The sequence below is a fragment of the Acipenser ruthenus genome, chromosome 7 (assembly GCF_902713425.1).
Source record: "Acipenser ruthenus chromosome 7, fAciRut3.2 maternal haplotype, whole genome shotgun sequence".
NCBI lineage: Eukaryota > Metazoa > Chordata > Actinopteri > Acipenseriformes > Acipenseridae > Acipenser > Acipenser ruthenus.
Window position 1 is genome coordinate 28,827,872 of NC_081195.1, and position 22,715 is coordinate 28,850,586.

General features: G+C 37.6%; 1 long non-coding RNA gene across 1 annotated transcript; it reads left to right on the top strand.

The window, feature by feature from the left end:
• The first annotated feature begins 310 nt into the window (after positions 1 to 310).
• Positions 311 to 2,986, top strand: LOC131737598 (uncharacterized). Its single transcript, XR_009329246.1, has 3 exons — positions 311 to 736; positions 1,206 to 2,283; positions 2,824 to 2,986. It is a non-coding gene; the product is annotated as an uncharacterized LOC131737598 (long non-coding RNA).
• The last annotated feature ends 19,729 nt before the right edge of the window (positions 2,987 to 22,715 follow it).

The following is a 22,715-nucleotide window of genomic DNA, read 5'->3' on the forward strand; positions in this document are numbered from 1 at the left end:
TTAAAAAGTAAACACTTTTAGCTTTTTTCATTATTTAATTCAAATCAGATAAGCCTGTTAAATAATTAATTTAGCAGTAATTTACAGTTTTTTAAATAACAGTTACATACATTAACATTAAAGTTTGTGTCGTTATAAATACAGCTTGTGCGGTTTTTTAAAAGTTATCGTCTTTAATTTAACGGAATTTATCATTTTGTAAGCAAATTACATACGTACATGTTTTTCAGTGTATATTTCCGTAAAATTAATAGTACATATTTTTTTTAAAAGTATTTTGCAGTAATATTGAAATGTTTTGCATTTAATTAAAAAAAACTGAAAAATGTATGTAAAAATTAAGGTTAATCCCACCTAAAAATACAGCATTTATTTACAGTGTAGTTAGGCACCCACTAAATGGCGTAACCAAACATTTGAATTATAAATTGGTAGAAAATGATATACTGTAAAATGTAGACAGCTAATATGTTTATTTATTACAGAATAGATATTTTTCAATCAAAATGCAGACGGTAATATACCCCACACACACTTGCTTCTGTATTTTATTTTAATTGGCAGATGGTACAGGAAAGCACTGGGGATTCTGTTTTAAACTCCCACATTTTGGACACACTCAAAAACCTGGGTGTAGAAACCCTGGATGATTTCAGATTTGTAAAAGATGATGATCTCCTGATGGTCCTCAAGCCAATAGAAGTTCGAAAACTCCTAGCCAGCTTTACAGTCACATGTGAGTATATTACAGTTCAGTCAATTGTCTTCAAGTGCTTAATTGGCAGTAAACCTATTTATTTATTTTATATATATATATATATATATATATATATATATATATATTGTGTATATATACATACATAAAACCTGCATTTTGTATTTTGTCTCTTGCCTATATCATTGTGTATACTTTTATTTAGAATTGTTGAATGAGAGAAAATAATGTGGCAATTACATCACATAATCCTTTAACAAATGACAGAAATGTTTACTGTTTGGATGTACATACATTGCTTATTGCTAATTTAATTAATAAAAAGCCGGTTAAAATTAACTAATTGTGTATTACGGACAAACTTAACCAATTACAAAACCTCTAAGATAATTTTGTAAGTTTAAAAAAATCTGGAATGTGTGTGGGGGGGTGGAAAACAAAAACAAAAAAAAATGAAATAATAACAATGTTTTTTTCTGTAATTCTGAAGGTGAAACCACGATTTCCAGCAGTCCGTGCTCATCCAGAACAGAGACCTCAACAGTCTCCAGCCCAGGGTGCTCTTTTACACAGAGTTGTATCGAGTTGGATGAATCACTTTCACCTTTGGAAGCTGACTGGTTCCTTCGGTTTGAGATACCATGGGAAAAACTCCCTACTGACCTCCTTTACAAGCTAGAAAGGCAAGAAAGGCCATCGCCAAAGCAACGCAGAGAAATGATACGACTCATTATTAATGAAGTCACAGGGGTCTGCAAGAGGCCTTCAAAGAAACATCTTACAGATATAGCAAGAAGAATTGTGGCAAAATATCCTAAATCTTTGCAGGATGTTATCAAAGGCCACATAGTTGGCAGTGGATATGATTCCTTGGTAAAACAGCTGCAGAGCAGAGCAGATAATGTGAAGCGTACACAGTTTTCTACCCCCAAAAGACAGTTTCAACACAGTAGTGGGAGCGACACGGAAGAAGTTCCTGCAAAGGAACGAGCTTTACCTCAAGACACTTACGGTTGCATAAACTGGGATCCCGAGCACCTGCCAATCACAGAGACACTTGCAAGTCAAAAACAGCAACAAGAAGAAATGAAAACCATGTTCAGAGAAAGAAACTGGGATACACAGATCATCACCAAAAAAAATGATGGCAACGTACTACACTCAGAGAAAAGACATCATACGAGGTATGGAAACTGAAAAAATAAGGAGGGAGTGGCCATTTCTGTTTGAAATGCCAGGATTACAAGCACACTTCAGGGCACTTACAGGTGTACAATTAGAAGGGAAATTTTTTGAGACCGTAAAAAACAAATCGCACAGAATTCTGGCCTACATGGACACTCTCAACAATGAGAAACAAAGAAAAACTGCAAGAGTTTTGGCACAGATCGAAGTTGCAAAGGGCGACACAAAGTCTAAATTACCGGAGATGCCAGGGTTGGTTTTGCTGCTGCTTGCTTACTTTGGTGAAGACGACAAGCAAATGTTTTTCCAGGTGGATGACACTTGCTTACCTTCTGAAGTGCCAACATCTGATCTGCCTGCATCACCTTGCATTATTTTCTGTGGTATGTGTTTTGGTAATCCATGCATTTGTTTGACACATGCTGAATAGTTTTGTTTTATTTTATTTACTTTTGGCTGAGGAATAAGGGGACGAAGTATAATCTGAATTTAATCAGCATTTTTAATATCCCAGAGAAATGACTGAAGAGAAATGCTTTGTGAACAATCTGCTTACATCCAAATTACATTTTAAATAATTGTGTAAGGTTCATGAGCAGTTTTGAGTGTTTTTTAATTTAGTTTCTTCTCGCATACTAAATAACTTAGAGTCTAAAAATCATATCCAGGTTCTTTTAAATACGTAAGTGTTTTGTACACAACTCTCTTGCTAGAATTACCTGGCACATTATGTAAACTGCTAAGGAATGATTTAATATGACATTTCAGCAGCCCTAAGGCTTTCTGTAAATTATATGATTAATTGTAGCGGGTTTGAGTGTTTTTATGTACGTATGTTTGAAAATGTTTGTCTTCAGAATGAAAATAATGAAGTCAATTTAACAAACGTCTTGAATTTTATTTTTATATTTTTCCTGCTGCAGGAGATTCCCTTCTGACTGCATCCCGCTTAATGCTGAGCATTGATAAAGTTGTTGTTACAGAACAACAAACTAATTTTGTGGAAGCTTTGCTTATGATGTTTGCATCCTACTACTGCTTGAACATCCATTACCCGTCAGAGTTGGGAGCAACACTTGAATTCCTTCAAAGGTACAGTATATAACACATGGATATGTACCTTGTTTTCGCTTTAACCTGTTTATAGTGGAGCGATTTAAACTTCTCAAACATTTGTGACACCAGTAATGATCAGTCTAATACAATGGTAATTTTCATATTTTGTATTTGAATGTTAAATTACCCACAGTTGACACTTCAAAGAGCATTTTAAGCATGTGTAAAATAAAAAAAATATATATAGATTAAGCTATTCATTGTAAATACTATGCCCACGTTTTATCTTTTGTTATGGGTGTTTTAAAAGATAATGAATGTTCCCATATGTTGCTTCAACTATTTAAGGTGTTAATTGTGTGGTGTGTGTGTGTGTTTTATTATTTTTTTTTTTTTTTTACATCTCAACCACTTTACACTTTTGAATTGCAGCGTTCTCTTGTTCTGTTTCCAAGATGTCTTTGCATGGACTTGCATGTATTTCAGAACTCCATTTCCACATCATCCTCCCAATCACTGGTAAATCCATCTCATTCACATTTTTTCTGAAATACATGCAAGGCCATACAAAGCCATCTTGGAAACGAAACAAGAGAACGCTGCAATTTAGAAGTGTAAAAAAGTGTTTGAGATGTTAACATAATACACACACCTTACCTAAACAGCTGTAGCAACACATGGGAACATGTAACACACACACACACACACAAATAAAATACCCTTTGTTACCCTTTAAGAATATATGAAATATTTGCATTTTTTTCCTTTCTAATAGATGCATCTTCAAAATAAATCCAGACAAAGGGACGAAGGTCGAACGGAAGCCACATAAGAGGCAATATGCTGTGAATCCAAGAGTTCTTTCCCTCATTTCTGCAATTGCTGATTTTGAATGGAGAGAATAAAATGCAATTGTTATGTCAAAAGTAAGTAATCTTGCAGTAAGCTGTAATGCTAGGTATGTCTTATTTATAGATCATATAAGCACTCTGAAAAATGGGCTCCTGAGTGGCATATCTGGTAAAGGCCTCAACCTTGAGTGCAGGATAGGAGAGAGCGAGGTGGTCTCCTGTGCCATTGTCCAACATGGCAGAGAGTTTGCAGTGGGGGTGGCACACAATTGGCAGAGCATCGCTGGGGTAGGGAGGGTTTAGAACATAAGAACATAAGAAAGTTTACAAACGAGAGGAGGCCATTCGGCCCATCTTGCTCGTTTGGTTGTTAGTAGCTTATACTAATACTGATCCCTGTGATACACCACTGGTTAGCACGCTCCATTTTGAGGTTTCTCCTCTAATCAGTACTTTCTGTTTTCTACATATTAACCACTCTCTAATCCATGTGCATGCATTTCCTTGAGTCCCTACTGCGTTCAGTTTGAGAATTAATCTTTTATGCGGGACTTTGTCAAAAGCTTTCTGGAAATCTAAATAAACCATGTTGTATGCTTTGCAATTATCCATTGTCAATGTTGCATCCTCAAAAAAGTCAAGTAGGTTAGTTAGACACAATCTCCCTTTCCTAAAACCATGCTGACTGTCTCCCAGGATATTGTTACCATATATGTAATTTTCCATTTTAGATCTTATTATAGTTTCCATAAGTTTACATATAATAGAAGTCAGGCTTATTGGTCTGTAGTTACCTGGTTCGGTTTTGTCTCCCTTTTTGTGGATCAGCATTACATTTGCAATTTTCCAGTCTGTCGGTACAGCCCCTGTGTCAAGAGACTGTTGCATGATCTTGGTTAACGGTTTGTAAATAACTTCTTTCATTTCTTTGAGTACTATTGGAAGGATCTCATCCGGCCCAGGGGATTTGTTTATTTTAAGAGCTCCTAGTCCCTTTAACACTTCTGCCTCTGTTATGCTAAAGTTATTTAAAACTGGATAGGAACAGGTCGACATGTGGGGCATGTTGTCCTTGTCCTCCTTTGTAAATACCTGTGAAAAGTAATCATTTAATATATTTGCTATTTTTTTTTCTTCATCTATGATTTTGCCATTTGTGTCTCTTAGACATTTAACCTCCTCTTTGAATGTTCTCTTGCTGTTATAATATTGGAAAAACATTTTGGAATTGGTTTTAGCCCCCTTAGCAATATTGATTTCTATCTCTCTCTTGGCCTTTCTAACTTCCTTTTTGACTTGTGTTTGCAGTTCCAAGTACTCTTTCTGTGTGCTTTGTTTTTGGTCCCTTTTAAATGCTCTGTAAAGTGCCTTTTTTCGCTGAATATTTTTTTTAATTGATCTATTAAAGCATTTTGGCCATTTTGTTTTAGATTTAGATTTGTCTACTTTTGGGATGTAATTGTTTTGTGCCTCTAGTACTACATTTTTAAAAAACAGCCACCCTTTTTCTGTGGATGTTTTCTCTATTTTACTCCAATCTACTTCTGTTAGTCTCTGTTTCATACCTTTGTAGTTTGCTTTTCTAAAATTGTAAACCTTAGCTTTAGTCATTACTTTTGGGGTTTTAAAAAATACTTCAAATGAGACCATGTTGTGGTCTGAGTTTGCCAATGGCTCTCTGACCTCTGTTTTAGTTATTCTGTCTTCATTATTTGAAAAGACTAAGTCAAGGCATGCCTCCCCTCTAGTCGGTGCCTTGACAAATTGCGTTAGGAAGCAGTCATTTGTCATTTCCACCATTTCAATTTCGTCCGTCGTGCCCCCCATTGGGTTTTCCCATTTTATACAGGGGAAGTTGAAATCCCCCATTAGTATGGCTTCTCCTTTTCTACACGCATTTCGAATGTCATTGTATAACAGATTATTTTGCTCAGCGTCTGAATTTGGCGGTCTATAGCATGCTCCTATTATTACGCCCTTTGAATTTGTGTCCATTATTCTGACCCATATTGATTCTGCATTGTTTTCTTTGTCCTGATTTAACACCTGGGCTTCAAGGCTATTTCTTATGTATAGCGCTACCCCTCCGCCTCTTCTGTCCTGCCTGTCTTTCCTATACAGTGTGTACCCACTAATATTATATTCGTCTCCATCACTCTCAGACAACCAAGTTTCTGTAACACCTATCACATCGTAGTTACTTGTTAGTGCAGTAGCTTCAAGTTCTAACATTTTGTTTTTGTTTTTGAATCAACTAGGGCTCCCTCAATTCACAGAGCTCGAGCAACTCCTGTAGGTTCAGGGTGTTAGCAGTTTCCAGCTACATTGAATCCTTCGATCAAAGTGTTAGTTGGGCTGTGGCAGCTCTGGGCTTGCGGTGCGAAAAATAGGTATGGCTTTGACGTATGTACCGGGAGGACACATGCTTTGTCTCATCCCTCATGAGTGGCACGGAGTAGTTGAATTGGTAATTCCAAATTAGGGTGAAAAGAGGTAGAACAAAAATTGCCGGTTATTTAGAAAATATATAAATATATATACATTTTTTTTTAATTTATTTTTTTAATCTAAGCCTGTTTCATTTTTTTTTTCTCTTTTATACAGGTTTTCAGTCACCAGCATGTCAACTGCAGCACAAAGCTGCTTCTCCACATTTGACTCCTAGGCCGGGACTTGATCAAAACTTTGACGACCCACCAATCACACTTTACAAAACGGAATGTTATCGCTTTTTGGTTTTATGAGTAGGAGAAATTGGATATTTACAAAAACAACAAAAAGCGATAACATTCTGTTTTGTAAAGTGTGATTGGCGGGTCGTAACAGGTTTTTTTTTTTTTTTTGATCAGGTCCCAGCCCTAGCCTGCTCAATCAAAAAACAGCAGTTTGAACACTATTTAAAAACAAAAACATCTGTTGTGCTACTGACTCCACTATTACGGCTGTGAAAGAACCATGGACTTGTTTGTGAGAACTGTCCGAGTCCAACAAGGCCTGGATCAACATTATTGCGGAAAACACTTGGTATCTGTTAATAGTTGATTTGTCTGTAGAAATATGCTAAGAGAAAGTGAGGGCACAGTTCGGTAGCCAGTTTTAGTATATTTAATATGGTTTTATTGTTTTACTGTGTACTAGGCTTACCATTGTTGGTATCCTAGCAGCTGGTATGTTAACATTTAAAATAATAACTCAGCTTGAGGAGTGATTGAGCATTTTTTGTTAATTTCTGCATTTTCGAAAAGGTTGTATAGGGGCTCCATGACACAGAAGCTGTCATGCCTAATGAATATGTATATTTTGTATTTGCTCAGTAAAATGCTCAATGAAAAGTTGTAATAAAATTCTGAAAGCTTAAGGAATACTTGTTAATGTTTTTCATTATTTATTTTCTGCTGTTTAACACTTCGTGTAAATTAACTAATAATTAAGCACATAGTTGAGCTTTTACAAATCATACAGACACTATAACCTGAAAATGAATGTATTCCATAGTAAAATGACTAAACTTAACATTAATTATAACATATACAAACCATCATTCCACAGTAGAAAACTGCTAATTTAAAGTGTATAACCTATTTATTAATGAAGATTGAAGTAAAATGGAAGGGAAAAAACATTTATTTTACAGGAATTTCTCAATTAATTAACAATATAAGTATGTAAAACTAGGGTGAGGTAATGTTATATTAATGTTTTTTAAAGCAAATTTTACGAAGTTTTGCAGTAGAATCACGGAGAATTATATTTATTACGTTTTTTTACAGTACATTTACGGTTGTAAACTGTAGTGTTTCAATGAAAATAACCATTTATTTTACAAATTAAACCGTAATTCAATTTACGGTTCGGATTATTATTTTACAGTTATTCACCGTGCAGCTCGGCTGCCAGACAATTACCGTAAAATTACGTGGGTTTTTTTACAGTGTATGTAAAAGAACGCTCTTCTCTGGGTCTCTGGGATACGGTCTTTCTGTCCTCTGTAGCGTAAGTAAGATTTTCCTTATCCCAGTCTTACTAATACAAATCAGTTAAATATCCATCCATCCATTATTATCAATCCGCTTCTCCTGATGAAGATCGCGGCTAAATTATGTATAAATTGCATATAGAGATGTTGATTTATACCATTATTTATTAATTTCAGTGTATTATGAACAATGCATGAGAACTACTAGATCGTTATGGCCAGCATTATTATCATAATAATAATACCAATAATGTAGCTTTTTCTCCCCTAGGATGTTTCAAGCTTCCACCCCTTCTGACAGCACGCAACACCAGGACCTGGGGGTTATGGATGAACTGGATCGACCTCGCCAAATAAATGCCACCGTTTTCACCAGTATTACCGGTGCTCTGGTTGCACTTGATATAAATAGAACGCTCCTGCAAGTACGAGATAAATTCAGGGAATTGAAATATCTGTACCTGCAGGAGAGAAAACGCCTGCAGTCCTGCGGTCGAAGCTCGAGGTCCCAATTTCGGAAATGCACTGGTTAATGGGTGACCGGCCAGTGGCAGTGGCATCGGACCATTTGCTGGAATCCTCATCATTCCAGACGTCCTGTGAAATACCAGCCCCATCAATACAATATGGTAACTGCGCCAGCCATCATTTACTTTTCTAAACTAAAATATGCTAGCTCGGTAAAGTTAGCTTGACGTTTGATATTCGTTTGATATTCGAATCAAGCTAACCCGAAATGAATGAAAATGGCTGTATCTCGCCAACCACAGAAGCTAGAGTGCTCAAACCAACTTTAATTTAAAGGAGACCAATTGTGAATTGTTTCACAGTCTCCTAAGACTAATTTATGGAAAATAATAACATACTGCACATACGCACACTTAGCCTCAGCCACGCGTAAAAGGGCTTTATCTCCTCAACCACAGTAGCTAGAGCGTCCAAACCAACTTTAATGTAAAGAAGACAAATTGTGACCTGTTGCACAAGCTCGCCTTGTGAAATCATGTGATACATGTGAATCAAACAAATACATTGTGAAAAACAATAACGTACCGCATGTACGCACACAGCCTACCTGACACGCGTAAAATGGCTTTATCTCCGCAACCACAGCAGCTACAGCGCTCAAACCAACTTTAATTTAAAGGATGCCAAATGTGAATTGTTTCACAGTCTGTGTTTTACCTGTGAAGCCTAAGAATAATTTGTGAATACAATAACATATCGCATAAACACACCACCGTCCCAGCGTCAATTAAAAGTGCTTGATATCCCCAACCACAGCAGCTAGCATTTTCAAAACAACTTTCATTTAAAGAAGACAAGTTTTGAATTGTTTCACAGCTTCTGTTTTACATGTGAATCCTAATAATAATTTGTGAAAAAAAAAACAAATGATTGGGGATATCAAGTCATTTTACGCATGTCGGGCTAAGTGTGTGCGCATATGCGATATGTTTTATTTTTCACATATTATTCTTAGGATTCACATGTAAAACAAAAGCTTTGAAGCAATTCACAACTGTTCTTCGTTAAATTAATGTTGGTTTGAACGCTGTAGCTGCTGATCCAGGAGCATCGTCTGATCAACAGCACCAAGAGGTGGTTGCGTTGCACGCCGGATTTCTGCGCACAATACGATTCCTTTCCTGCAAACCCATTGCATGGGACTGAAGGAGTTCTTCCCATACAAGACTTAATCTAGCCAGTGTTTGTCTGCGTCTTCTCCATCCATCCATTTTTGTTGCAACTACGTTGTAAGTAGGCCTATGATTTTATATACCCTTATAACTAATTAACAAATACACACACATTAGGTATTTATTATATTAACAGCGTTTGTGTAAGTTTCCACATTTTCTGCATAATTAATTTTAATATTTCAACAAAGTACCTGTGTTTGAAACCAACACATCATGAGCTGCTTTTAATATATTTGTTCCACATTAACGCATATTTGTGATTATTGAACGCATAATACTTTTGTTTAGCACATTAACAGTTACGCACTTGGCTAAGACTAATATATATGGGTGTGTGAAAGGACATCAGTAGCCTAAGAAGCATAAGAAAAGCAGTAATGGGAATTGGCGAGTGCTGTCGGTTTTTGTACACATGCTACGTCTACCATTTCTAGAACAACTAATTCTAAACAATAATAGTAATAACTATTATTATTTTCTTCTTCTTGGCAGCATGAACCGTTTTAACTGCAAGCCTTTTGCATTCTAGACAGATGGGGGTAACCTTCTCTTCATCTCTGCTAGCGTGTAAAGCCTCATGTAAACCCCTACGCATTATTTGAACGATATCCTTTATCGCGCAGCATCTCTTTTCAGTGCGTTTGGTGATTTTTAAATAAACCCTCCCATTATTTTATTATTAATGAGGTTGTTTGCATTTGGACGACTAAATTCTCACTCTAAAATAAACTCTCATGTAAACGTGGAAGCAGAACTGTCATGATCATAAAAGCGCGAGAGATCTGTTGTCACGCTTTTCAGTTTTTATTTGTAAACTGCCCCACTGAGTAAAAGACCAACTCCTCAAAATAAGTCTGGAAGTGGGTTTTTTAAATAAATAATTGACAGGTTTATTGAAGCGTATTATACAACTATAACAAAGTATATAACTATAAAAGTAATAATGTGAATAATAATGCTTGTAATAATAAAATTAATTGTGTTTGTTTCTTATGTTCTTATGTTCTCCCTGGTGCATCAACACACACTACAGCCACGATGCCCTAAGGAACAACCAAATACAGTGGAGTGATTAAATCTAATCAAATAGGTCACAGAAGGCAATACATAACCATACAAGTGTCTGGCATACATACAGTCAGATTAAATCGACTACATAAGAACATAAGAAAGTTTACAAACGAGAGGAGGCCATTCGGTCCATCTTGCTTGTTTGGTTGTTAGTAGCTTATTGATCCCAGAATCTCATCAAGCAGCTTCTTGAAGCATCCCAGGGTGTCAGTTTAAACAACATTACTGAGGAATTGGTTCCAGACCCTCACAATTCTCTGTGTAAAAAAGTGCCTCCTATCTTCTGTTCTGAATGCCCCCTTTATCTAATCTCCATTTGTGACCCCTGGCCCTCGAAATCAACTACAATCGACTACAATTGAAAAGGCCACATAATTGGCAGCAGTGTGGAGTAGTGGTTAGGGCTCTGGACTCTTGACTGGAGGGTTGTGGGTTCAATCCCCAGTGGGGGACACTGCTGTTGTACCCTTGAGCAAGGTACTTTACCTAGATTGCTCCAGTAAAAACCCAACTGTATAAATGGGTAATTGTATGTAAAAAAATAATGTGATATCTGTATAATGTGAAATAATGTATAATGTTATATCTTATAACAATTGTAAGTCGCCCTGGATAAGGGCGTCTGCTAAGAAATAAATAATAATAATAATTATGTAATAAAAATCATGCAAAAAAAAAATGATACATGCAGTAAAGTAGAATTAAAACCTGTCACACTTGTTTTTAAAATAGGCTGATAAAAGGGGAAATAAAACACACAAAGAGGTGTCACCTGTAGGGGAAAACAAAAAGGCAATTAGGTGGCAAACTAGGATTAATAAATGGGATGAACAGTGTAGCACGAATGCGGTCAGGCCCCACTAACAATGTGTGAGAGTTTAACTCCAATAACAATTGTTGATTGTGTTTGATGTAATATACCTTTAAATGGTCTGACTGTGGCAGTTGTATGTGTGACACGCTATACAAATGTATTGTGGTTTGTTCTTTTTTGTGCTATGTAATGTGCAGTACTTTACGATACATTTGTATAAAAAGCGTTATATAAATGCAATAAATACATTTTCTGTGACCTTAACATTATAAAATAATGATCGATTGTTTGTTTTTGCCATTTCTGTATGCATTACATGCCTGTACAGTCCAAACCTGTTTGAGGATCCATTGCTCCTGATCGAATCTAAATAAATCTGCATGCTGTTTGGATTAATAGACTTCTCTTCTCCTAGACAGGCAGCACAAATAGTGGAGCCCAGCAGCAAAGCAGTAAAGAAAAAGCACTTCACAACAGTTCAGTGTGAAATCAATGCAAAGTTTATTAGTGGCTTCTGAACAGTGAAATGTGTACACTTCACACTTCCTTGTAGAATGCAATTAATATAAAATATCTAAATCTTTAAACATTCAATGTATATGTACTCTTTTTCCAATACAGCTTTTGCTTCAGTCGAATGAAACCTGCTGAATCTTACAATAACATCTAGTATTACATATGTAATAAAATATTACTGTGACTGTGTACACCACTGGACTGCATAAGGGAGGTATGAAAGGGTTCATGTATAGAATGGACTCTCTACATGTATGAGATTGCACTACTTTCACAAGTAGAACTTGAACATTGTTATCGGTACATTTTTGCACTTTGGTAGCATCATTTTAGCAAATAACTTGTCTTGTTTATGCAACAAAAATGGTTCAGAGGAGGGAAACATGGTTATTGGTGCTTAGCAAATGCTGAGGAACTGATAATGCCATTGACACTCTGCTAATCAGTTTGGATATGCGTTAGGGTGTCATCTTAAAGTTAGTTGTTGAATTAGTATTTAATGTAACTGTATCTGAACATCGATGCACTACTTGGGAAACTTCCACCCTGCCTTGAGAAAGAGTGTCCGGTGCCTCAGTAGACTTGGCTTTGACCTCTGGTGGCCCCCACTCCGGGCGTACTAGCACTATTCTGTTTGGCCGAATAGATATTGGAGAGTGGCTGATATCTGACAGTTAATGTTTACGTGGTGAAACTCAGGTAATGACCGCTGCCCAGGGTGTTACTGACCAAACTCTAGTAATGACCACTGTTCAATAAAACTGTGCCAAACAGACATTTCAGCCCAAAACCCCTGGTCTTCTGCATCTTCTTGCTCTCCAGCCCCTCTGCTCCTGTTACACCCACACCCTCAGAACATTTAAAATAACTCATAACATCAACTATACAAAAGCCTGTTGACACATGGGGAAGCAACGGTAATACCAGGTGAGTTTACCAGAGATTTATATAGGAAGTGATCTAATGGGCAATTATTCAATAATCCTAAAGGGAAAGCAATCATTCAATAATCCCTCCCAAGAATATCAGCCTAAACTTCCAATATGTATGATAAAGAAAAACTTAATACCACAGTCCAATCCTAATTCTCAACACATACCAGTTTTCCATATGCTGACAAAAATTGAAAAATGTGACATTTCCATATCTAACATGAAATACTCTCCAACTATTATAGCTTCCAGTAGACTTTTGTGATATAATTTGTGTTACATGATGTTAAATAAAATATCTAAATTATGTTCATGTAACAAAAAAATTATATCACAAAGAGATTCTAAGTCTTAATACATTCATAGGAAAAAAACCAATAAAACAGTTGTGCATAAGGTTTCTCATCTTGTATTTGATCTAAAACAAAATCCGAGTCCAGCTGCATCCCCAGTGGATTCAAAGCCCAGCTCAGGACACTGGAAGTGTAGCTGAACTCACACACTGAGAACAAGCAGGCAGGAGAGAAGATTGAGCCCACACTCCAGGGCATACATCATGATACACCAGAAGAGGAATTCCATGACACAGAGGGAACTCGATTTCTCATTTCATGAAGCCAATATTATCAAACCTGCAGCAGCATCTCTGGCAAGCTTGTATTGTTCAATGTCTCTCTTGGGTTTGTTCAGTTCCACTGCAGATATTTCTCTCAGGAATCATTGGACAGTTAAAAAATGACAACACTTCTACATACAGGAGTGATGGAAACATTATAACATGCCCTTATATATAGAGATACTGAAAAATGTACAGGAACTTGCACTCAAATTCAATGAAATCCTTTCTAAATAGCCAAGTTTGCCTTAGGATGTACTGTTGTCACGCTAATGTTAGCATACTAATAAAAAACACAAGCAAGCAGATTGTTTATATATTCAAAAGCTGTATAAACCACGATGTGGTAATAATGTAATGTTGCAGCATGTACGTTTTGCAGATTTGTAATGAATGCAACATTATTGAAAATGGTTTGCTTTGCACACCTTTCATGTTTTACAGTATATTTATAAAGCTCACTATTGTGGGTCTGTCATAATAAATTGGACAAACAGCAATTTACCCATTAAAAAAAAAAAAGATATAAATTGTATTTAAATACCATTACACTGAAGCAGCGCTCCACTATACAAGCTTGGAGTTTAATCAGTATTTGAACAGCAAAGCACATTCATTCATTCAAAAACCAAAACAGCATCTGCTCAGGTGCAAAGTTTGCAACACTTGAAATAAAACAAAATAAAAAAAAAAACACAAGGTTGTTTCAGCTTGTGTTTGCACTGACTTCAAGGCCATTCTAGTTCTATGAAACACACACTGCTGCCACACCCATGAAGATATTCTTAGTTTTAGTTTCTTTTAAACAATTCACTTCTGTATCTTATGCTGTTCTCACTGATATTGGTATAGTAATGCCTTTTATAGCTCAAATTACATTTTAAAACCATCATGTATGCTACTGGCAGCTTTGTTTAATGTGTTGGGTTCGTATCACACATATCAATGTTCAGCCAGAATTGTTTTAGGGTATAAAACAGCTAAATGCTACACTCTGAGTTTTGAGTATGATTTTTTCAGTAAAAAAAAGAAATTAGCTATGATTGTTTCAGTTTAAATTTAAATTTTGTTTACCTTAGTATAGATGAAACCGTTTGAATTTAAATCAACTGAAAATTATTTCAAGTACAGAAAAAAGCCATTTTTGTAGTATGTTTGTATTTTATTTACTGTCAAAACATAAATTGAAATGTATAAGCTTCTAAAAACAGAGAAACAAAGCACTTTCAAAAAAGGAAAAAAAACTTAAATAGTAAATAGTCACTGAATCAATAGTCACTGAATCAACACCAAATGTAATAGCTGTCCACTAAGTGAGTTGTTTGGAACAGAAAGGAATCCAACAGGTCAAACTGCACTTTCAGATATTGAATATTTAGCTTCATAGGTGGCTGACTTGGCTTTCCTGAGCAAGGTGTCACTAAAGGTTTGTGTGTGACACACTTGCTGCTTCACTGACATCATGACTTTGTGCGTTACCAGTGATCTTAGCATGTCTGTGCTCAGGATGGCTCTGTGTTGGGTTTTGTTTTTGGTCACCAAGCTGAACACTCTTTCACAGTCAGCATTACTGTGGAAGATGACCAAAATGCCTAGCGCGGTAACATTACAGTAATGCCCGATTCTTTTGTTCTGGACAGAAATATAAAGTTTCCTTCTACAGGATTCCTGCTGATCCAGACAGGCGGGTAATGGATTTCAGCGATTAAAAGAGAATTTAAAAAAAACGAGAAAGACTGGACGCATTCGTTTGTAGTGAGCGCTTCATGAAAAGTTCATATCAGTAAGCATATATTGGTAGTTCTGATATTAAGTTATTATTAGTAGTAGCAGTCGTATTAAGTCCCACTTTAACATGCTTACTTGTATGGCCGTTTTTTTTTTCATAAATATTTAGCTATACAGTTAAACAGGATTACACTTATGCGGGTCGGTGATTCTCAGTCCTTACATACAAAAAATATTTTACCGTTAACAAAATCCATAATGCTACATTAATGATCTTACTGAACTTCAATATAAAATCACAAACCAGCCGTTTATGACTTGTTTAAAGCACAATGAAACAGCATTTATCTACAATGTAATTGTACGCTACTTGCAAAGTAAACAGAAGCCTTACGTACCTTAACCACATTAACAATGTTAATGCTGTGCTCATTTTTATAAAATTGATTTTTACTGACATCCCTATATGGTAACAGGCGTTTGTGAAAAACGGGACAACGAGCCAAAAACAGAATATTAAAACTTAAATATTGTTCTTTTCATGTGATGCAGTTATCTAAACCGAGCACGTTTTTTTTAAAAAAAAAAACGCAAGTGGGTTTTTTCCCCAGAAAAAAATGAATGCATAACTAATGCATTAATTAATAAACAAAGGTATCGTAGCCTGTTTGAAATAAATAATTTCCTCACAAGTTACAGTACTTGACACTCCCTCCAGTGTGTCCGAAACTGGCAGTTGAAACACAAGCGAGTCAGCTCAACAAAGCCTGATAGGCTACAGTAGAATGTCAGTGATATACAAAGAAACTGGGTGGCAGGACCTTCTGTCAGTCAACACACGACAACTTTTTTTATTTATTTGTATTATTATTAAACGGAGGTTGGATCGTCAACTAAACTCAAAACCTGATTGGTTATTCTTCACGTAACTAAACTCAAAACCTGATTGGTTAATCTATCTTGCTTGCCTTGACCTAAGGCCGGCCCTGACGTTAGATGCAACACTTTCTCTTACTACTGGCAACATCATAGACGATGAGCAAAATATGGATTACGTATTGCGCATCATCTCTGATAAAAGCGTATCAGCGTATTACCAACTCAAAATGCGTAGCGGATACGCAAAATGCGTAGAGGTTAGCAGGTCTGTAACATGCAAGTATGTTAGACAAATATATTTTTGTGAAGTCCAAAACTGAATGTCTGAAAATATTAATGTTTTCTTTCATTTATGCAACAAATACTGAATGTACACTTGCATTTATTTTGGTAAAACCCATTCTAGTCTATGAAGGGTTATGAATAATACTGGAGGGCACTGAGTGTGTGTGTGTGTGTTTTATGATTTTAGGCAGTTTGCTTGTTTTTAATGTATAATACAATTAGTTTAGTAGTTTTGTGTTTTTAGATAAACTGTCTGAATTGTGTCTCTTTGGTCTGTGGTCATGTATATGTGTATTTTTCTTTTTATAGGAGACGCATTGGCCGCTGTTTTGTTTCTATTGAATTTAGTTTTGTGTTTCATTTAGTTTTCGTTGTGTTTTGTTACTTTTATTTTGCCCCAGGCTTTAGTTCTTTGTTTGCTTTGAACTGACTTGATATGTGCGTTTGCTTGCAACTAAAAGAACCCTAGTTTAAAATAAATAAATACAATTCTACAGGAAATCTGTATAGGATTTGGAATCTGGAATTTGAAATAAAATCCTATAGGAATCCTATGAAAATCCTTTAGGAATCCGGTAAAATTCTAATAGGAATCCTATATCCTGTCTCCTGGCAAGTGAATGCGTCACTGTATTGAAGAAGCTGTAGTTTCACCTAGGAATGTCTGATCCTGACATATTCTATATTATATGTCTGCTAAATAAATAAATAAATACAATATTATATATCATTCAAAAGCCCAAAGCTTCTGCTTTCATCCAGTATATTGCATGTGTTTGTAGCTATGCAGGTTTTTGAGATACAGCCAGGCACCTGAGCACACAATGTTTTTAGAGTGTGTAACGAAACTTCCATTTCTGGGAAATGGTAGATTTTAAAATAAAGTGTACAGCAATAATGAAAGTGAAGGCAACCTGCTTGATGTGCAGATATAGTATAACAGTAAGGAGACTTCCTGTGCTGGCTGTTCTGTGAGTGATGTGTTTACACAAGAAATATAATGACGCTTTAACACCGACCACTAGAGAGACATTATTTACATCTCTAGCTGAAGTCGTGAATTCTCAAACTGTATAAAAATGAGACAAACAACAAATTATTTGGAAATACATCTGCCTGGTAACCGGAGTCGACTGAAACAGATAATCTTAACTGCTAAAATAATACACCTGGTTTATTAGTGTCAGTCCTTTTTAACATGAAAGGCAGCACTGTTAGTAAAATTATTTAATGGGAATTATGGGAAAGTAAAATTGTAGTTAAGAAAAATAAAAAGGAAAACATTGAAATGAAATGTATATATTTATGAGAGATACTAATATTGGTGAATTTCCCTCAGTGCTGGGATCGCACAGTCACACGGACGCCTTCTGATATAGCTGCAGTGTGAATAGAAAGGGAACCCAACTCTGAGATGGATTTATTGTATATGGATATTGTGCTTTGAATACATGATTTGTGTTTGTATTGATAGACCTGTTATTATGATTATATTTCTTAGCAGACGCCCCCCTTATCCAGGACGACTTACAATTGTTACAAGATATCACAGTATTTTTACAAAAAATTACCCACTTATATAGCTGTTTTTTTTACTGGAGCAGTCTAGGAGGCAAAGTACCCGCCTGCTTGATCAAGGGTACAGCAGCCTCAAAATGTATAAAAATGAGACAGACAACGAATTATTTGGAAATACATCTGCCTGGTAACCGGAGTCGACTGAAACAGATAATCTTAACTGCTAAAATAATACACCTGGTTTATTTGTGTCAGTCCTTTTTAACATGAAGGGCAGTGGTTAGTCTTGTGGTTAATGTAGTAGTTGGTGTAGTGGTTAATGTAGTGGTTACTGGATAGTGTAGTAGTTACTGTAGTGATTAGGGCTCTGGACTCTTGACAGGAAGATCGTGGGTTCAGTCCCAGCTGGGGGACACTGCTGCACCCTTGAGCAAGCAGGCAGGTACTTTATCCAGTAAAAAAAAATAAGTAAATAAATAAATGGGAAATTGTATGTAAAAATAATGTGTCGCCCTGGATAAGGGGGGCGTCTGCTAAGAAATGAAAAATAATGACAATGAACTTAAATATTAAAAGCACAGGCTACATTGTAAAACCAAAGAACATGCTGCGTGTTTAACATCTGAATGGCATGTATAGGAAAATATGGAAGTGTTTTCTTCCTAAACAGCAGTGTTGCAGTCAAGTCCAGCCTATCCGAGTCAGAGTCAAAGACAGAGTCCCTGGGATCCGAGACCGGTCTCGAGTCATACAAAACTGCTAAACAGCAGCATTTATACGTAATTAGGTATCAAACACTGGTGCTTAATCATTTTGGGACTTTAAATAAATGTTAAACATTATGGGCCCTATTTTCAAATAAATAGAATTGTTTGAGCACCTTGTTATCTGCCATCTGTTTTAGAGAAATGAATAGAATCATGTGCTTAATTTGACAAGTGTGTGTGCGTGTGTGAAAAAAAGTGATATATTAATAAAATAGCAAAAGTGTGTAATTTAACTTTTCAATAGGCAAAAAGTTAGGAACAAATAGGAACAATTCAGAGCCTGCAAATATTTGTTTCAATATATTAGTTAGATGCATAGCTAATACCACAAGTGTTTTAACTGGCAAAAACCACATGTTGAATTTAGTGTAAACCTTTAGGTTGTATTTCAGGGGGCGTTGGCGAGATACTCTGTGATAATCTTGTTCTGTATGTTGTTACCCTGGATGTTTTTTTACTGTTAATTTATGCTTATACAATGTTTCCCTCAGTGGCAGTCTCAACTAGTCTAAACTATAGGAAAAATGGCTCCGATTAAACACATGACATTTAACAATTATTTAGAGTTCCAAATGACTAAACATTATACTTCTGTTTTACTGTACACCCATTTAGATATTCAACATGTCACACATTCTGTGGTTTCACAGTGTAGGTGAATGGAATAACTTTTTTTTATATTCAAACTTATGAAGGATTTTGTACATTGTACATATTTATAATAATTCTATATCCCCATGTGTAAAATTGAGATTGCGTGCAATATTTCAACATGTTAAGTGTTCAATGTTTTTAGAGTGTGTAACGAAACTTCCATTTCTGGGAAATGGTAGATTTTAAAATAAGGTGTACAGCAATAATGAAAGTGAAGGCAACCTGCTTGATGTGCAGATATAGTATAACAGTAAGGAGACTTCCTGTGCTGGCTGTTCTGTGAGCGATGTGTTTACACAAGAAATATATTGAGGCTTTAACACTGACCACTAGAGAGACATTATTTACATCTCTAGCTGAAGTCGTGAATTCTCAAACTGTATAAAAATGAGACAGACAACAAATTATTTGGAAATACATCTGCCTGGTAACCGGAGTCGACTGAAACAAATAATCTTAACTGCTAAAATAATACACCTGGTTTATTTGTGTCAATCCTTTTTAATATGAAAGTCAGCAGTGTTAGTAAAATTATTTAATGTAAAATTGTCTCCATTTCTATAGTCTGCAGGGATTTTAATTCTTCGTTTGCAAGTCATAATTGAACAGACAGCTTTTTAAAGTGTTCCTTTTTGTTTTATGAACCGCCTTTCATGAACAAGTATTGCAAAACACTGATGGAACAACATACAACTTCCTCCAGGATTATTCACACCCCTGATTCAATGTAACAAAAAATGATTTTAGCAACAAAAAGGCAAAACATTATTTTCTTTTTTTCCATAAATACATGCGAACACGAAACTTTGTGAGACTATCAGTGTTGGATTTTGCAAAAAACATTTCTCTCCAAAGTTATTGCATTTTAATGTTTAGTGGGGTCAATAATTTTGAATCTTGCAAATATGTTAGACAACTATATTTTTGCTAAGTCCAATACTGATTGTCTGAAAAGATTCATGTTTTCATTCATTTATGCAACAAATACTGAATGTACACTTGCATTTATTTTGCTAAAACCCGTTCTAGTCTATGAAGGGTGTGAATAATACTGGAAGCAGCTGTATATTGCTAAAAACCCATTCTAGTCTATGAAGGTTATGAATAATTCTGGAGGCTACTGTAAGTGTAACAGACTTCATTTTAAGGCCAGCTGGATTTCAGTACACAATTCGCTGCCGCCTCCTTTATTTGACCAGGAAGGTCTGGTATAAGAGATCCCCAAAGACTCAGGAGGGTAGAGGTTCTAAGACACAAAGCAAGATGGAGTTTTAAAATGTGTTTCTAAAAAAATGAAGTACATGATTTAGATAGAAGTCATTATAGTCAGGTTCGCTCTTAATAGATCGCTCCATGCACAATTCCAGACTAGCATAAATCCTCCAATATAAGAAAATGGCACTGTACATTGATTTGTTTATTTATTTTAGAACAGGGTTTCCCCCTCCGCCCGTGTTATTTTGTATTTATTTGTTTGTTTGTTTAGTTATGGTATTTATATGACGGTGAAGCGCCGGGTGTTTTGTTGTATTTATTTAAAAATGTATTTACGGCGTAGCTGTGTTTTGTTTTTAAAAACCTTGTGGAAATGCGTGACTGTCAGCTGGCGATTATTGAATTAACTGGCAGTCACGCATAGTCATGCTACCTGTGCAGACTGTGGCCGAGGGGTAATGAGAGAATTGATAGCCGGTTAACCCCTCGGCCAGGATATAAAATACCTGCTGTTTTAGCTGCAGGGGTGGGTGTACGAGAGGAGAGAGCGTGACAGTGACAGAGACAGAGACAGAGACAGAGACAGAGACAGAGACAGAGACAGGAAACACGAAAAAACAATTAAACATAGGAACAGTGAAGGCAATCTGCCCAGCCTCACCTGTGTTTTATATATTTTGTGTTCGAGACTTGCTTTGTTTAAATATTTTTTTATTTCGCTCTGCGAGCACAGTTTTTCTGTTTAAGCTTTTTATTTATTTTTGTTATTTTGGTTTAATAAAACAGCGCAGCCGCGTCTTTCTTTTGAACTGCAGTGCCTGGTGTCATTTTATTTACGTTCCTTCTTCTGCCGTGACGTCACCGCCCAGCCACCCTGTCACACGTGGTGTCCTGCGTGGGATTGTGCGCCTCCTGGACGCAGGCAAAAGAGGATACTGCAGGTTTTTTTTTCTCGTTTTTGCTATTTTTCTATTTTGTTTTTTTATTACTTGGGGAGGAAGGAGAATGGGAGGAAATAGGATAATAGGAAAAAGGAAGAGCTGCCAGAAGCAGCAGCAGGAGAGAGGTGAGAGGAGATGGTGGTCACGGGACCCCACCCAGCGGACCCCCGTACTGGGACACAGAACAGGAGCAGTGGAGAGCTGAAGGGGGCCCCCCTGTGTGTCATCTGCAGGGAGTTTGGGCATGGCCAGGAGGACTGCCCTTATGAAGACCCCTGCTTCTGGAAGACCTACTCAATGGGGAGGGTGTCCTGTGCGTCTGGGTGGTTTTGGCCCCATCACCTCCACAGGCCAAAGGAGACAAGGGGAAGGAGTTGGTGCGTCCACAGCCCAAGAGGGAGGAGACTGAGCATCCACAGCCCAAGAGGGAGGAGTCGGTGCGTCCACAGCCCAAAAGGGAGGAGGCCGAGCGTCCACAGCCCAAGAGGGAGGAGCCGGTGTGTCCACAGCCCAAAAGGGGGGAGGCTGTACGTCTACAGCCCTCGTCTCCACCAGCAGAGGGAGAGTTCCTGCTGGTTCCGCCTCCACCGCCCCTAGAGGACTGTGTGTCGCCTTCGCAGCCAGAAGGGGAGGAGCCCCTGCCGCCTTCGCCAGGAGCAGAGGAGCAGGAGCTGCCTTTGCCTCCACCACCACCACCTGAGGGAGAGGAGCAGCAGCTGCCTCTGCCTCCACCATCACCACCCGAGGGAGAGGAGCAGGAGCTGCCTCTCCCTTCATGACAGGATGGACCAAAACAGGAGGCTGGTGGTCCGCAGCTGCCCTTGCATGGCTGCTGAGCAGAGTAAGGGGGAAAACCGCCGGGTCGCAGCGGCTGAGAAGAGGGCCAACCCCAGCACCACCGCTGGTCCTGGCTCCCCTCCTGCAGTCGCCTCCTCTGCCGTCCTGTTGTGCACTGCCCGGGGATGCCAGTTCGCCAGCGCCCGGGGATGCCAGTTCGCCACCGCACAGGGATGCCTGCCTCGCACCGCCCAAGGATGCCTGCCTCGCACCGCCCAAGGATGCCTGCCTCGCATCGCTCAGGGATGCCACGCCTGCATCGCCTGAGGCTGCCTGCTGCTCCGCATCGCCTGGGGCTGCCTGCTGCTCCACCCCAGTTACAGGGTACGAAGGAGAAGTGGAGCTCCCACTGCCACCTCCATGGCCAGGGGCTCCCCTCCCGAGTTCGCCTCCCGAGGGTCCGCTGCTGCTGTCGTCGCCTCCCGAGGGTCCGCTGCTGCTGCCGTCGCCTCCCGA